The sequence below is a fragment of the Argopecten irradians genome, chromosome 3, assembly GCF_041381155.1.
Source record: "Argopecten irradians isolate NY chromosome 3, Ai_NY, whole genome shotgun sequence".
Taxonomy (NCBI): Eukaryota; Metazoa; Mollusca; class Bivalvia; order Pectinida; family Pectinidae; genus Argopecten; species Argopecten irradians.
Genome location: NC_091136.1, coordinates 66,833,158 through 66,853,084, shown reverse-complemented (window position 1 = coordinate 66,853,084; position 19,927 = coordinate 66,833,158).

Sequence of the window (19,927 nt, the reverse complement as noted above, 5' to 3'; positions counted from 1 at the left end):
TCTTACTTTCACAGTGACCAACTATGTTCTTACTAACAACACAGTGACCGACTCTGTTCTTACTTAACAACACAGTGACCGACTCTGTTCTTACTAACAACACAGTGACCGGCTCTGTTCTTACTAACAAACACAGTGACCGACTCTGTTCTTACTTACCCACACAGTGACCGGCTCTGTTCTTACTACAACACAGTGACCGACTCTGTTCTTAGTAACCACACAGTGACCGGCTCTGTTCTTACTACAACACAGTGACCGACTCTGTTCTTACTTACAACACAGTGACCGACTCTGTTCTTACTTAACAACACAGTGACCGGCTCTGTTCTTACTTAACACACAGTGAACCGACTCTCTGTTCTTACTTACAACACAGTGACCAACTCTGTTCTTACTTACAACACAGTGACCAACTCTGTTCTTACTTAACAACACAGTGACCGGCTCTGTTCTTACTTACAACACAGTGACCGACTCTGTTCTTACTAACAACACAGTGACCGAACTCTGTTCTTACTTACACACAGTGACCGGCTCTGTCTGTTCTTACCACACAGTGACCGGCTCTGTTCTTACTAACCAGCACAGTGACCGGCTCTGTTCTTACTTACAGCACAGTGACCGGCTCTGTTCTTACTTAACAACACAGTGACCGGCTCTGTTCTTACTTAACAACACAGTGACCGACTCTGTTCTTACTAACAACACAGTGACCGGCTCTGTTTCTTACTTACAACACAGTGACCGACTCTGTTCTTACTAACACACACAGTGACCGACTCTGTTCTTACTTAACAACACAGTGACCGGCTCTGTTCTTACTAACAACACAGTGACCGGCTCTGTTTCTTACATTAACCAAACACAGTGACCGAGCTCTGTTCTTACTTACAACACAGTGACCGGCTCTGTTCTTACTTACAACACAGTGACCGTGCTCTGTTCTTACTTACAACACAGTGACCGGCTCTGTTCTTACTAACAACACAGTGACCGGCTCTGTTCTTACTAACAACACAGTGACCACTCTGTTCTTACTTACAACACAGTGACCGGCTCTGTTCTTACTTACAACACAGTGACCGGCTCTGTTCTTACTAACAACACAGTGACCGGCTCTGGTTCTTACTTACAACACAGTGACCAGCTCTGTTCTTACTAACAACACAGTGACCGGCTCTGTTCTTACTTAACCACACCAGTGACCGGCTCTGTTCTTACTAACAACACAGTGACCGGATCTGTTCTTACTTACAACACAGTGACCGTCTCTGTTCTTACTTACACAACACAGTGACCGGTTTCTTACTTACAACACAGTGACCGGACTCTGTTCTTACTTACAACACAGTGACCGGCTCTGTTCTTACTAACAACACAGTGACCGACTCTGTTCTTACTAACAACAACAGTGACCGAGCTCTGTTCTTACTTACAACACAGTGACCGACTCTGTTCTTACTTACAACACAGTGACCGGCTCTGTTCTTACTTACAACACAGTGACCAACTTCTGTTCTTACTAACAACACACGTGACCGGCTCTGTTCTTATTACTAACACACAGTGACCGGCTCTGTTCTTACTAACAACACAGTGACCGGCTCTGTTCTTACTTACAACACAGTGACCGGCTCTGTTCTTACTTAAACACACAGTGACCGGCTTCTGTTCTTACTAACAACACAGTGACCAACTCTGTTCTTACTTACAACACAGTGACCCAGCTCTGTTCTTACTTACAACACAGTGACCAGCTCTGTTCTACTTTACCGACTCTGTTCTTACTAACCACACAGTGACCGGACTCTGTTCTTACTAACAACACAGTGACCGGCTCTGTGTTCTTACTTACAACACAGTGACCAGACTCTGTTCTTACTTACCACACAGTGACCGACTCTGTTCCATTACTTAACAACACAGTGACCGGCTCTGTTCTTACTTACAACACAGTGACCGGCTCTGTTCTTACTTACAACACAGTGACCACTCTGTTCTTACTTAACAACACAGTGACCGCTCTGTTCTTACTTACAACACAGTGACCAGCTCTGTTCTTACTTACAACACAGTGACCGGCTCTGTTCTTACTTACAACACAGTGACCGACTCTGTTCTTACTAACCAACACAGTGACCAACTCTGTTCTTACTAACCACACAGTGGACCAGCTCTGTTCTTACTATAACAACCACAGTGACCGACTTGTTCTTACTTACAAACACAGTGACCGAGCTCTGTTCTTAGTTAACAACACAGTGACCGGCTCTGTTTCTTACTAACAACACAGTGACCGAGTGTTCTTACTTACAACACAGTGACCGCTCTGTTCTTATTCTAACAACACAGTGACCCAGCTTTGTTCTTATACTAACAACACAGTGACCAGGCTCTTGTTCTTACTAACAACACAGTGACCAGCTTTGTCTTACTAACCAACACAGTGGGACCGGCTCTGTTCTTACTAACAAACACAGTGACCAGCTTTGTTCTTACTTACAACACAGTGACCAGGCTCTGTTCTTACCTTAACAACACAGTGACCGGCTCTGTTTTTTACTAACAACACAGTGGACTCCGCTCTGTTCTTACTTACAACACAGTGACCCCAGCGTTGTTTCTTACTAACAACACAGTGACCGGCTCTGTTCTTACTAACAAACACAGTCCACATTTGACTAACTAACACAGTGGACTCTGTTCTTTACAACACAGTGACCAGCTCTGTTCTTACTGTAACAACACAGTGACCGGCTCTGTTCTTACTAACAACACAGTGACCGGCTCTTTGTTCTTACTTAAACCACACAGTGACCAGCTCTGTTCTTACTTAAGCAACACAGTGACCGGCTCTGTTCATTTACTAACAACACAGTGACCGGCTCTGTTCTTAATAACCACAACAGTGACCAACTCTGTTCTTAGTAACAACACAGTGACCGGCTCTGTTCTTACTAACAACACAGTGACCCGGCTCTGTTCTTACTAACAACACAGTGACCCGGCTCTGTTCTTACTAACCACACAGTGCGACCGCTCTGTTCTTACTAACCACAACTCAGTGACCGTCTCCTGTTCTTACTAACCCACACAGTGACCGGCCTCTGTTTCTTACTAACAACACAGTGACCCAAGCTCTGTATTCTTACTGTTACAAACACAGTGACCAGCACTGTTCTTACTAGAACAACACAGTGACCATCTGTTCTTCACTATCAAACACAGTGACCTGCTGAGTCTCTGTTCTTATTAACCACACAGTGACCCTGCTCTGTTCTTAGAAACAACACAGTGACCCGGCTCGTGTTCTTTACTAACAACACAGTGACCTAGCTCTGTTCTTACTTAACAACACAGTGACCAACTCTGTTATATAGTAACACACAGTGACCAGCTCTGTTCTTACTTACAACACAGTTAACCGGCTACTGTTCTTACTAACAACACAGTGACCGGCTTGTTACTTACTATCTCTGTCAGAGATCTCATGACCAACTCTGTTGTCACTCTGACTCGATGTTCTTACTTCACTTAACAACACACAGTGACCACTCTGTTGTCACTCTGTCAGATCTCGATGACTCTGTTGTCACTCACACTGTGACTCGATGACCAACTCTGTTGTCACTTCTCTAATCTCTCGATGACAACTCTCTGTGTCCAACATCTCGATGACAACAACTCTGTTGTCACTCTCTCTAACAGAGATCTCGATGACCAACTGTCACTCTCTCTTAGTAACAACTCGATGACCAACTCTGTGTCACTCTCTCTGTCAGAGATCTCGATGACCAACTCTGTTGTCACTCTCTCTCTGTCAGAGATCTCGATGACCAACTCTGTTGTCACTCTCTGACCATGACCAACTCTGTTGTCACTACTCTCTCTGTCAGAGATCTCGATGACCAACTCTGTTGTCACTCTCACTGTCAGGACTCTCGATGACAACTCACAGTGGTCACTCTGTCAGGAATCTCGATGACCAACTCTCTGTTCTCACTCTCTCACAGTCTCTCTGTCAGATCTCGACCACTCTGTTCTGTACTCACAACAGAGATCTCAGTGACCAACTCTGTTGTCACTCTCTCTCGATGACCAACTCTGTGTCACTCTCTCTCTGTCAGGAATCTCGATGACAGTGTGACTCTCTCAGATCTATGACACACAACACTCTCTCTGTGACAGTCCTGACTCTCTTGTCACTCTCTCTGTCAGAGATCTCGATGACCAACTCTGTTGTCACTCACACAGACATCATGACCGCTCTGTTCTTACTATCTCGATGACAACTGACCAACTCTCTCTGTCAGTACTCTCGATGACCAACTCTCAGTGTCACTCTCTCTGTCACAACTCTGTCTGTGTCACTTTCTCTGTCAGGAATCTCGATGACCAACACAGTGACCACTCTCTCTGTCAGAGATCTCGATGACCAACTCTGTTGTCACACTCTCAACTGTTGTCATCAGTCTCGATCTCGATGACCAACACAACTCTGTCAAGATCTCGACTCTCTCTGTCAGAGATCAGGGACATGACCAACTCTGTTGTCTTACTCTCTCACAGTGATCTCTCCAACTTCTGTTATACTCTCAGTCAGGGATCTCGATGACCAACTCTGTTGTCACTCTCTCTGTCAGACATCTCGATGACCAACTCTGTTGTCACTCTCTCTTCATGAGGAACTCTTGTCACAACAACAGTCGATGACCAACTCTGTCACTTACTCTCTCTGTCAGGGATCTCGATGACCAACTCTGTTGTCACTAACTCTGTCAGAGATCTCGATCTCGGCTCTGTTGTCACTCTCTCTGTCAGAGGATCTCGATGACAACAACTCAGTGAACTCTCTCTCTGTCAGTCGATGACACAACTCTGTTGTCACTCTCTCTGTCAGGGATCTCGATGACCAACTCTGTTGTCACTCTCTCTGTCAGGGATCTCGATGACCAACTCTGTTGTCACTCTCTCTGTCAGGGATCTCGATGACCAACTCTGTTGTCACTCTCTCTGTCAGAGATCTCGATGACCAACTCTGTTGTCACTCTCTCTGTCAGAGATCTCGATGACCAACTCTGTTGTCACTCTCTCTGTCAGGGATCTCGATGACCAACTCTGTTGTCACTCTCTCTGTCAGAGATCTCGATGACCAACGTTGTCACCTCTCTGTCAGTATCTCGATGACAACTCTGTCACTCTCTCAGAGATCTCGATGACCAACTCTGTTGTCACTCTCTCTGTCAGAAATCTCGATGACAGACAACTCTGTTGTGTCAGAGATCTCGATGACCAACTCTGTTGTCACTCTCTCTGTCAGGATCTCGATGACCAACTCTGTTGTCACTCTCTCTGTGTCAGAATCTCGATGACCAACTCTGTTTCTGTCACTCTGACCAACTCTGTTGTCTCTGTCAGATTGTCTCTCGATGACCAACTCTCACACTCTCTCTCTGTCAGGAATCTCGATGACCAACTCTGTTGTCACTCTCTGTCAGGATCTCGATGACAACAACTCTGTTGTCACTCTCTCTGTCAGGGATCTCGATGACCAACTGTGTCTCTCTCTGTCAGGGATCTCGATGACCAACTCTGTTGTCACTCTCTCTCTGTCAGGATCTCGATGACCAACTCTGTTGTCACTCTCTCTGTCAGGAGGATGACTCGATGACCAACTCTGTGGGATCTGTCACAACTCTCTGTCACTCGATGACCAACTCTGTTCTCGATGACCACACTGTGTCACTCTCTCTGTCTCAGATCTCGATGACCAACTCTGTTGTCACTCTCTCTGTCAGGAATCTCGATGACCAACTCTGTTGTCACTCTCTCTGTCAACACAGTGGATCTCTGACCAACAACTACTTGTCAACACTCAGTCCACTCTCTTTCTGTCTTCACACACTGTGACCACTCTCTACAACTCACAGTGATCTCTGATGACCAACTCTGTTGTCACTCTCTCTAAACACAGTGACCAACTCTGTTCTTACTCACTCTCACACAATAATCAACTCTGTTGTCACTTCTCTATCTCTGACCACTCAGTGATCTCTGTTCTTCGATGACTACCAACTGTGTTGTCACTCTCTTGTCACTCTCTCTGTCAGGGATCTCGATGACCAACTCTGTTGTCACTCTCTCTGTCAGTTCTCTCGATGACCAACTCTGTTGTCACACTCTCTCTCTGTCAGAGATCTCGATGACCTCTGTTGTCACTTCTCTCTCTGTCAACACTCGATGACCAACACTCTGTTGACTTGTCACTCTCTCTGTCAGGATCTCGATGACAACTCTGTTGTCACTCTCTTGTCAAGAGATCTCGATGACCAACTCTGTGACCAACTCTGTTGAACCACACTCTGTTGTCACTCTCTCTGTCAGGGATCTCTCATGACCAACTCTGTTTGTTGCACTCTCTCTGTCAGAGATCTCGATGACCAACTCTGTTGTAGTCACTCTCTCAGATGACCGATGACTCAACTGTTGTTGTCACTCTCACAGTGACAACTCTGATCTGTTTTACTGACTCAACAACTCAGTGACCTTGTCACTCTGTTCTTGTCAGAGATCTCGATGACCAACTCTGTTGTCACTCTCTCTCTGTCAGTTGATCTCTATGACAACTCTGTGACCAACTCTCGTGTGACCAACTCATAATCTCTGTCAGGGATCTCGTCGATGACCACACAGTGGGACACTGTCTTACAATCTCGATGACCAACTCTGTTGTCAAACTCTCAGTCAGGATCTCGATGACCAACTCTGTTGTTGTCACTCTCTCTGTGACAGGATCTCGATGACCAACTCACAGTGGTCACTCTTGTACTCTGTCAGAGATCTCGATGACCAACAGTGTCACTCTCTCTCTGTCAGGGATCACAGTCGATGACCACTACTCTGTTTGTCACTCTCTCTGTCAGACATCTCGATGACCAACTCTGTTGTCACTCTCTGTGATAATCTCGATGACCAACTCTGTGACATCATGACAGGAACTCGATGTTGGTCACTCTCTCTGTCAGAGATCTCGATTACTAACAACTCACTGACTCGATGAGACTCTGTTGTCTCTGTCACAACACAGTGACGATGACCAACTCTGTTTTACTACTGTCAACAATCACATGACCAACTCTGGTTGTCACTCTCTGTCAGAGATCTCGATGACCAACTCTGTGTCACTCTCTCTGTCAGAGATCTCGATGACAACAAATGAATGTTGTCACTCTCACTCTGTCAGAGGATCTCAGATGACCAACTCTGTTGTCACTCACTCTCTGTCAGTGATCTCGATGACTCAACTGTGTTGTCACTCTCACAGTACAACTGTCACAGTCTGGAACTTGTACACACAGTGACACACTCTCTGTCAGAGATCTCGATGACCAACTCAGTGGGACACTCTGTTCTCTGTCACTGACCACTCTGTTGTCACTCTACAACCACTCAGTGACCAACTCTGTTGTCACTCACTCTGTCACAGAGATCTCGATGACCAACTCACAGTGTCACACTCTCTCTGTCAGAGAATCTCGATGACCAACTCTGTTGTTGTCAACTCTCTCTGTGACAGGAATTCTTACACAACAATGACTCTGTGACACACTCTGTTCTCGATACCAACAGTGGATCACACTCTCTGACCAACTCTGTGACCAACTTGTTGTCACTCTCTCTGTCAGGATCTCGATGACCATCTCTGTTACACTCTCTCTACTAACATCTCACATGACCAACTCTGTTGTCACTCACTGAGTCAGGGATCTCGATGACCACACAGTGACCAACTCTGTGTCACTAATCTCTGACAGTTGGATGACTTGTTCTGTTCTGAACCACTGTCAGGGATCTCGATGACACTCTGTGGGAACACTTATCTCTGTCACAATGATCACAACTCTGTTCACTCTTACTAACAGGACTCGTGAACTTGTTTGTCACTGTCTGTCACTATGACAACACTTGTCACTCTCTCTGTCAGATATCTCGACCAACTGACACACTAATCACTCACAGTGTCTCTCTCTGTCAGTCTCGATGAACTCTGTTGTCACACTGATCTCTGTCACATCTCGAACCACACAGTGTCACTCTCTGTCACTCTGTTGTCACTCTCTGTCAGGACTCGATGACAACAAGTGACACTCTCTGTCAGGGATCTGACTGACACTAACTGTTGTCACTCTCTCTGTGGGAATCTCGATGACCAACTCTGTTGTTGTCACTCTCTCTGTCAGGGATCTCGAAGATGACAACTCTGTGTCTGTCACTCTCTCTGTCAGATCACATCTCGACTCTGTTGTTACAACTCACTGTCAGAATCTTGTCACTCTCTTATCACACTCTCTGTCAGGATCTCACAGTGACCAACTCTGTTGTCACTCTCTCTGTCACTGTCAATCTCGATGACCAACTCTGTTGTCACTGACTCTCTGTCAGGATCTCTATGACCAACACTCTGTTGTCACTCTGTCTGTCAAGGATCTCGATGACCAACTCTGTTGTCACTTACTCTCTCTCTGTGTCAACTCTCGATGACCAACTCTGTTGTCACTCTCTCTGTCAGAGATCTCGATGACCAACTCAGTGTTGTCACTTCTCTGTTGTCAGGGATAATCACATGACCAACTCTGTTGTCACTCTCAACTGTCACAGTGACCTCTCGATGACCAACTCTAATCACTCTGTCTGTCACAATCTCTGACTGTGTGTTCACTCTCAGTCTCGATGACCAACTCTGTTGTCCAACACAGTCTCACTGTCAGATCTCGTGACCAACTCTGTTGTCACTCTCTCTGTCAGACATCTCGATGACCAACTCTGTTGTCACTCTCTCTGTCAGTCTCAGACCAACTCATGACACAGTGGGAACTCTGTCACTCGTCAACTCTGTCACTGATCATGACAAACTGTGTCACTCTCTCTGTCAAGAATCTCGATGACAACTCTGTCACACTCTCTGTCAGAGATCTCACAGTGACCAACTCTGTTGTCACTCTCTCTGTCAGGGATCTAACATGACAACAGTGAACTCTGTTGTCACTCTCTCTGTCAGATATCTCGATGACAACTCTGTGTCACTTCACAGTGACTCGATGACCAACTCTGTTGTCACTCTCTGTCAGAGATCTCGATGACCAACTCTCTGTTGTCAACAACACAGTGACTCTGTACTGTCAGGAATCTCTAGATGACCAACTCTCTGTTGTCACTCTCACTGTCAGGGATCTCGATGACCAACTCTGTTGTCACACTCTCTCTCAGAGATCTCGATGACAACTCTGTTGTCACTCTTGTAACATCTCGATGACCACACTCTGTTTGTCAACTCACACAGTCAGGGATCTCGATGACCCACTCTGTTGTCACTCTCTCTGTCAGGGATCTCGATGACTCGATGACAACTCTGTTGAACACTCTGTCAGAATCAGACACGATGACCAACTCTGTTGTCACTCTCTCTGTCAGTGACTCGATGACCAACTCTGTTGTCACTCTCTAACAGACATCTCGATGACAACACTCTGTTGTCACTCTCTCTGTCAGGAGGATCTCGATGAACTCAACTCTGTGTGTCACTCTCTCTCTGTCAGAGATCTCGATGACCAACTCTGTTGTCACTATCACTCTCTTCTGTCAGGACTCATGACCAACTGTTGTCACTCTCTCTGTCAGAGATCTCGATGACCAACTCTGTTGTATCACTCTCTCTGTCACAGTCAGGAATCTGATGACCAACTCTGTTGTCACTCTCTCTCTGTCAGGGATCTCGATGACAACTTGTACTCTGTTGTCACTATCTGTCACACGATGACAACCACTCTGTGTCACTCTCTCTGTCAGAGATCTCGATGACCACCAACTCTGTTCACTACTCTCTGTCAGGGATCTCGATGACCAAATACTCTGTTGTCACTCTTCTCTGTCAGAATCACGATGAGACCAACTCTGTTCTCACTTCTCTGTCAGGGACAGTCGATGACCAACTCTGTTGTCACAACTCTGTCAGGACTCGTGGACCCAACTCTCACTCTCTCTGTCAGAATCTCGATGACAACTCTGTGTTGTCACTCTCTCTGTCAGAGATCTCTCGATGACCAACTCTGTTCTCTATGTCACTCTCTGTCACACACTGTGACACTGACCAACTCTGTTCACTCTCTCTGTCAGGAATCTCGATGACCAACTCTGTTCTCACTAACTCACTCTCAGATTACCAACTCGATGACTCTACAGAGATCTCGATGACCAACTCTGTTGTCACTCTCTCTGTCAGTAATCTCGATGACAAACTCTGTTGTCACTCTCTCTGTCAGAATCTCGATGACCAACTCTGTTGTCACCACACACAGTCTCTCTCTGTCAGGGATATCTCGATGACCAACTCTGTTGTCTACTCTCTCTGTTGGAACAGAGATCTCGATGACACAACTCTGTTGTCACTCTCTCTCTCTCTCTGTCAGGACACAGTCGATGACCAACTCTGTTCTCACACTCGTGACCAACTGTTGTCACTCACAGTGATGAACTCTGTTGTCACTAATCACTATCACAATCATCGACACACCAACTCTGTTGTCTTACTATCACTGTCAGAGATCTCGATGACCAACTCTGTTGTCACTCACTCACACAGAGATCTCGATGACCAACTCTGTCCACACAGTCTGTCAGGAACTCGATGTACACAACTCAAGTGGTCTCACTCTGTCAGACATCTCGATGACCAACTCTGTTGTCACTCTCTCTGTCAGGATCTCGATCAACTCTCATGACCAACTACCAACTCTCAGTTGTCACTCTCTCTCTGTCAGTGGACTCGATGACCAACTCTGTGTTGTCACTCTCTCTGTCAGAGATCTCGATGACCAACTCTGTTGTCAGGAACTCGATGACAACTCTGTTGTCACTCTCTGTCACAGGATACTCGATGACCACTCTGTTGTCACTCTGTCAGGATCTCGATGACCAACTCTGTTGTCACTCTCTCTGTCAGGGATCTCGATGACCAACTCTGTTGTCACTCTCTCTGTCAGGGATCTCGATGACCAACTCTGTTGTCACTCTCTCTGTCAGGGATCTCGATGACCAACTGTGTTGTCACTCTCTCAGGGATCTCGATGACCAACTCTGTTGTCACTCTCTATCAGACATCTCGATGACCAACTCTGTTGTCAACTTGTAAGGAATCTCGATGACCAACTCTGTTGTTACACTCTCTCTGTCAGTGATCTCGATGACCAACTAATCACTGTCACTCTCTCTGTCAGGATCTCGATGACCAACTCTGTTGTCACTCTCTCTCTTGTCAGAATCTCGATGACACGTGACCTCACTCTGTTGTCACTCTCTCTGTCTCTCTCTGAAAATCTCGACACTTGTTGTCACACTCTTGTCAGATCTCGATGACTCAACTCTGTCACAGACTCACATGACCAACTCTGTTTGTCACTCTCTTGTCAGAGAATCTCGATGACCAACTCTGTTGTCACACTCTCTGTCAGGATCTCGATGACCAACTCTGTTGTCACTCTCTCTGTTGTCAGGATCTCGATGACCAACTCTGTTGTCACTTGTACACTCACAGTGACCAACTCACTCCATCTTATACACTATGACACACTCTGTTGTCACTCTCTGTCTGTTCATCTCGATGACCAACTCTGTTGTCACTCTCTCTGTCAGAGATCTCGATGACCAACTCCAACTCTCTGTTGAGATCACAACTCTGTGTGTCTGTACTCTGTCAGAGATCTTGATCACACACAGTGACCAACTCTGTTCACACTCTCTCTGTGAGGGATCTCGATGACAACCAACTGTGTTGTCACTCTCTCTGTCAGGATCTCGATGACCAACTCTGTTGTCACTCTCTCTGTCAGAGATCTCACAGTGACCAACTCTGTTGTCACTCTCTCTGTCAGATACACCTCGATGACCAACTCTGTTGTCACTCTCTCTGTCAGGGACTCGATGACCACTCACACAGTGACCAACTCTCTGTCAGACTCGATGACCAACTCTGTGTCACTCTCTCTCTCAGAGATCTCGATGACCAACTCTGTTGTCACTCTCTCTCTGTCAGGGATCTCGAACTCTGTTGTCGACACAACACAGTCTCGATGACAACTCTGTTCTGTGACTCTCTGTCAGAGACCACTGTCGATGACCAACTCTGTGTTGTCACACACACTCGATGACCAACTCTGTCACTTCTCTGTGTACTTGTTGTCACTCTCTGTCAAGGGATCTCGATGACCAACTCAGTGATCCAAACACTCTGTCACTCTCTCTCTCTGTGTCACAGAGATCTCGATGACCAACTCTGTTGTCACTCTCTCAGTGTCAGGAAACTCGATGACCAACTGACTGTTGTCACTCTCTCTGTCAGGATCTCATGACCACTCTGTTGTCACTCTCTGTTGTCTGTCAGGGAATCTCGATGACCAACAGTGTTGTCACTCTCTCTGTCAGGATCTCGATGACCAACTCTGTTGTGGTCACTTCTCTGTCAGAATCTCGATGACCAACTTGTTGTCAACAACTCACAGTGACCAACTCTGTTCTCTGTCAGGATCTCGATGACCAACTCTGTTGTTGTCACTTTCTCAACTGTCACTCAATCTCTCGATGACCAACTCTGTTGTCACTCTCTCTGTCAGGTATCTCGATGACCAACTCTGTTGTCACTCTCTCTGTCAGGAACTCTCGTGACCAACTCTGTTGTCACTACTCTCTGTAGGGATCTCACACACTCAACTCTGTTGTGTCTCTCTCTGTCAGGATCTCGATGACCAACTCTGTTGTCACTTCTCAAGGAATCTCGAACACAACTCTGTTGTCACACTCTGTCAGGGATCTCGATGACCAACTCTGTTGTCAACTCTCACTGTCAGAGATCTCGATGACCAACTCTGTTGTCACACAGTCTCAACTCAGAGATCTCATGATAACAACTCTGTTTGTCACTCTCTCTGTCAGAGATCTCGATGACCAACTCTGTTGTCACTCTGTCAGGGATCTCGATGACCAACTCTGTTGTCACTCTCTCTGTGTCAGGGATCTCTTACACAACAACTCTGTTGTCACTCTCTCTGTCAGTGGATCTCGTGACCAACTCTGTTGTCACTCTCTCTGTCAGAGATCTCGATGACCAACTCTGTTGTCACTCTCTCTGTCAGGATCTCGATGACCAACTCTGTTGTCACTCTCACACACAGTGACTCGAACTCAACTCTTCTCACTCTCAGGATCTCGATGACCAACTCAACTCTCTCTGTCAGATCTCGATGACACTCTGTTACAACACACTCTCTGTCACCAACTCTGTGTCACTCACTGTGGGACACTGTCACTGTCACTCAGAGATCTCGATGACCAACTCTGTTGTGACACTCTCTCTGTCAGGGATCTCGATGACCAACTCTGTTGTTGTCACTCTCTCTGTCAGGGATCTCGATGACCACACAGTGTTGGACTCTTGTACAGAGATCACATGACCACTATGTTGTCACTCTACTACAGATCTCAGTGACCAACTCTGTTGTCACTAATCACTCTGTCAGGATCTCGATGACCCAACACTGTTGTCACTCTTCTCTCTAACAGAGATCTCGATGACCAACTCTGTTGTCACTCTCTGTCAGAGACTCGATGACCAACTCTGTTCACAACTCTCACATCAGGATCTCGATGACCAACTCAGTTGTCACTCTCTCTGTCAGAGATCTCGATGACCAACTCTGTTGTCACTCTCTGTCTCTATGTCACTCTGTATACAACACGATGACCAACTCTGTTGTCACTCACTAGTCACGTCTCTGTACAACCACACAGTGGGTCAGAGACTGTTCGATAACCAACACTGTGTTGTCACTCTCTCTGTCACTCTCTGATCAGAGATCAGTGATGTACCAACTATGTTGTCACTCTCTCATAAGATCTCAGATGACCAACTCTGTTGTCACTCTAATCTGTCAGAGATCTCGATGACCAACTGTTGTCAACTTGTCACTCTCTCACACTATCAATGATGTCTGACTCTGTTGTCAGAGATATCGATGACACAACACTATCACTCTCTCTCTGTCTCGAACTCACTCTGTGTCACTCTCACTCTGTTCTCGATGACCAACTCAGTGTTCACACTCTCTCTGTCAGAGATCTCGATGACCAACTCTGTTGTCACTCACACTCTGTCAGGACAACACAGATGACCAACTCTGTTGTAATCACTACTCACACTCTGTCAGTAGAACGATGACCAACAGTGGGTCACTCTCTCTCTGTCAATCTCGATGACCAACTCTGTTGTCACTCTCTCTGTCAGACTCGATGACCAACTCTGTTGTCACTTGTACTCTGTCAACTCTCATGACCAACTCTGTCACACTGTCTGTACTACAACCACACAGTGACCTCGTTAACTCTGTTTCACTAAGGAATCTCGATGACTCAGTGTCACTCTGTACAGACATCTCGATGACACAACTGTGTCCTGTCACTCTGTTGTCAGAATCAACTGATGACCAACTCTGTTGTCACTCTCTATGTCAGGATCTCGATGACACACTCTGGTCACTCTGTCTCATCACTACTCAGTGTCACACTACATGACCACAATGTGGGAACTTGTTCTTAATAACACTACAGTGATCTCGATGACCAACTCTGTTGTCACTCTCACTGTGAGGAACTCTCGATGACTAACACTGTTGTCACTCAACTCTGTCAGGATGTCAGAACTATGTATCTCAATGACCAACTCTGTTGTCACTCTCTCTGTCAGAGATCTCGATGACCAACTCTGTTGTCACTCTCTCTGTCAGGATCTCGATGACCAACCACACAGTGGTCAAACTCTGTTGTTAACTCAATGTCACTATCTCACAGAGATCAACGTGACTCTGTTGTGGTCTCTCTGTCAGGGATCTCGATGACAACTAACAACACAACCACACTCTGTTATCTCGATACTCACATGACTCTGTTGTCACTCTGTGTCAGAGATCTCGATAACTCAACTGACACTCACTCTGTCAGTGGAATGACCAACTCAATGTTCACTCTCTCTGTCAGAGATCTCGATGACCAACTCTGTTGTCACTCTCTCTGTCAACTGATCTCGATGACCAACTCTGTTGTCACTCTCACTGTCAGGATCTCGTTCGATGACCAACTCTGTTGACACTCTCTGTGTCAGAGATAATCTCGATGACCAACTCTGTTGTCACATCTCTCTGTCAGTGTCACTCAGATGACCGATGACCAACTCACAGTTGTCACTCTGTCTCTGTCAGGATCTCGATGACCAACTCTGTTGTCACCACACAGTGTCAGAGATCTCGATACACCAACTCTGTGTTCACTCACTCTCTCTGTCACCACTCGATGACCAACTCACTGTTCACACTCTCTGTCAGAGATCTCGATGACCAACTCTGTTGTCACTCACTCTGTCAGACACACGATGACCACTCAATTGTCACTCTCTCTCACAGAGATACAACCACACGATGACAACTCTGTACTCACTTACTATCACACCATGACACTCTGGGAACTTGTACTACTCTCAATCAGATCACTATGACCAACTCTGTTGTCACTAACCACACAGTGTCAGGAACTCTGTACTGTTGTCACACTCTCTGTCAGAGATCTCTGTCACAACTCTATACAACACACTCAGTGTCCAATCTCTGTGTACTCTGTTGTCACTCAACACAGTATCTCGATGACCAACTCTGTTGTGTCACTCACACTGTCAGTGGAACTCTCGACACCAACTCTGTTGTCACTACTCTCTGTCACATCACTATGATGACCAACTCTGTTGTCACTCTCTCTGTCAGGACATCTCGACCTGACTGTCTGTTGTATCACTATCATGACCAACACATGAGGGAACTCGACTGACCAACTCTGTTGTCACTCTCTCTACTGTCAGAATCTCGATGACACCAACTCTGTTGTCACTCTCTCTGTCAGTGACTCGATGACATCTCTGTTGTCACTCTCTGACACACTCTGTCAGAACTCACACAGTGATCAACTGTGTGTTGTCACTCTCTCTGTCAACACACATGACCAACTCTGTTGTCTACTCTCTCTGTCAGAGATCTCGATGACCAACTCTGTTGTCACACTCTGTCAGACATCTTGATAACCAACTCTGTTGTTCACTTATGTCAGACTCTGAACTTGACACACTCTGTAACTCTCTACAACTCTGTAACAACCACACAGATGACCAACTCTGTTCTCACTGTCAACAATCACAACTCAGTGACACACTCTCTGTCGACTATCTCGATGACCAACTCTCTGTGTGTCACTCTGTCTCATCAGGATCTCGATGACCAACTCTGTTGTCACTAACTCACACAGTCAGGATCTCTGATCTTGTACCAACAGTGACAACTCTGTTGTCACTCTCTCTGTCAGTGGATCTCGATGACCAACTCTGTTGTCACACACTCTGTCAGAGATCTCGATGACCAACTCACACACACTCTGTGAGATCTCGATGACCAACTCTTGTCACTCTCACTCTGTCAGAACACTCGTGACCAACTCTGTTCACACTCACAAACACTCGTGACCAACTCTGTCACTCTCTGTCAGATCTCGACATGACCAACTGACCAACTCTGTTGTCTGTTGTAACTCGATGACCAACTGTCACAGTGACCTCTGTCAGTGTACACTCAATGTGACAACACACTCTGTCTTACAACCACACAGTGTCACTCTGTCTCTGTACAAATAATCTCACTGACCACACTCTGTTGTCACTCTCTCTCACAGTGACAGGAATTAGTATCAATGACAACTATCACACACTCTACTCTCTCTGTCAGAATCTCGACACAACACTGTTGTCACACTCTCTGTCAGGACACTCGATGACCAACTCTGTTGTCACTGGGAACTCTGTCAGGATCTCGATGACCAACTCTGTTGTCACACTCTCTGTCAGAGAACCACTCAGTGACACAACTCTGTTGTCACTCTCTCTGTCAAACAGTGATGACCAACTCTGTTGTCACTTTCAATGTCAGAGATCTCGATGACCAACTCACAGTTGTCACTCTGTACTCTGTCAGGGAATCAACACGATGACCAACTGTTGTTCTTCTCAACACACAGATGACCAACTCTGTTGTCACTCTCACTCTGTCAGGATCTCTATCTTAACTCAACACTCTCTGACTCTGTCAGGGAATCTCGTGATGACCAACTCTGTTGTCACTCTCTGTCACTCTCTGACCAACTCTGTTGTCACTCTCTCTGTACAACACACAGTGACCATGACCACTCTCGTCACTACTTATAACAACACAGTCTCGATGACAACTCACACTTCTCTACTGAACAACACATGACCAACTCTGTTGTCACTCTCTCTGTCAGAGATCTCGATGACCAACTCTGTTGTCACTCTCTGTCACATCATCTCGATGACCAACTCTGTATCACTCTCTAATCTGTCAGACATCTCATACCAACTCTGTTGTCATCACTCTGTTCTACAGTACCCAACATGACCAACTCTGTTGTCACTCTCTCTGTCAGGGATCTCGATGACCAACTGTTGTCACTGTTCTCTGTCAAATCTCGATAACACAACTCTGTCACTCTCTTGTCAGAGATCTCGATGACCACACAGTGTTGGTCACTCTCTCTTGTTCTTACAGAATCTCATGACCAACTCTGTTGTACTCTCTCTCACAGTGGGATCTCGATGACCAACTCTGTTGTCACTCAACACTGTCAGACACACTCTATTGTCACTATCTCACAGTGATCTCATGACCAACTCTGTTGTCACTCTCACTGTCAGACTCGATGACCAACTCTGTTGTCACACTCTAGAATCTCATGACCACACAGTGTCACTCTCTATCTGTCAGGAATCACACAGATGCCCACCAACTCTGTTGTCACTCTCTCTGTGGGATCTCTGTTCTGACACAATACTCACTATGTCACACTCTGTTCTGTCAACCACACAGTGACCACAACTCTGTACAGGATATAACCACTCTGTCAGTGACTCTCTCTCTGTAGAATCTCACACAGTGACCACCACTGTGTACACACTCTCTCTGTCAGGATCTCGATGACCAACTCTGTTGTCACTCTCTTGTATCACAATGACCAACTCTGTTGTCACACTCTCTCTGTCACACACAGTGACCAACTCTGTTTTCTACACTCTCAGTCAGTACACACACTGACCAACTCTGTTGTCACAGTGGGAACTCTACTCTGTCACAATATTCACTATCCACACAACTAATACAACCACAACAGAAACTATGTATACCCATAATCACTACAATCACACACTACATACAACCACACAGTGGGAAACGTGCGACCCACAATAATCATCACTATCACACACAATTACAACCACACAGTGGAAACTTGTACCACAATAATCACTGTCATACACACACTATACAACCACACAGGTGGGAAACTTGTACACAATTATCACTATCACACACTATACAACCACACAGATGGGACCTTGTACAACAATAATCACTATCAACACACTATACAACCACAACAGTGGGAACTTGTACCACAATAATCACTATCACACACTATACAACCACAAACAGTGGGAACTTGTACACAATATAATCACTAACACACACACACAATAATCATACAACCATACAACCAGTGGGACCTTGTACACAATAATCACTATCACACACTATACAACCACACAGTGGGAACTTGTACACAATAATCACTATCACACACTATACAACCACACAGTGGGAACTTGTACACAACATAATAATCACTATCACACACTATACAACCACACAGTGGGAACTTGTACACAATAATTCACTATCACACACTATACAACCACACAGTGGGAACTTGTACACAATAATCACTATCACACACTATACAACCACAACAGTGGGAGTGGGAACTTGTACCCAATAATCACTATCACACACTATACAACCACACAGTGGGAACTTGTACACAATAATCACTATCACACACTATACAACCACACAGTGGGAACTTGTACCAATAATCACTATCACACACTATACAACCACACAGTGGGAACTTGTCACACTAATCAATAATCACTATCACTACAACATACAACCACACAGTGGGAACTTGTACACAATAATTCACTATCACACACTATACAACCACACAGTGGGAACTTGTACCACAATAATCACTATCACACACTATACAACCACACAGTGGGAACTTGTACACAATAATCACTATCACACACTATACAACCACACAGTGGGAACTTGTACACAATAATCACTATCACACACTAATACAACCACACAGTGGGAACTTTATACAATAATCACTATCACACACTATACAACCACACAGTGGGAACTTGTACACAATAATCACTATCACACACTATACAACCACACAGTGGGAACTTGTACACAATAATCACTATCACACACTATACAACCACACAGTGGGAACTTGTACACAATAATCACTATCACACACTATACAAACACACAGTGGGAACTTGTACACAATAATCACTATCACACACTATACAACCACACAGTGGGAACTTGTACACAATAATCACTATCACACAACATACAACCACACAGTGGGAACTTGTACACAATAATCACTATCACACACTATACAACCACACAGTGGGAACTTGTACACAATAATCACTATCACACACTATACAACCACACAGTGGGAACTTGTACCCAATAATCACTATCACACAACATACAACCACACAGTGGGAACTTGTACACAATAATCACTATCACACACTATACAACCACACAGTGGGAACTTGTACACAATAATCACTATCACACACTATACAACCACACAGTGGGAACTTGTACACAATAAT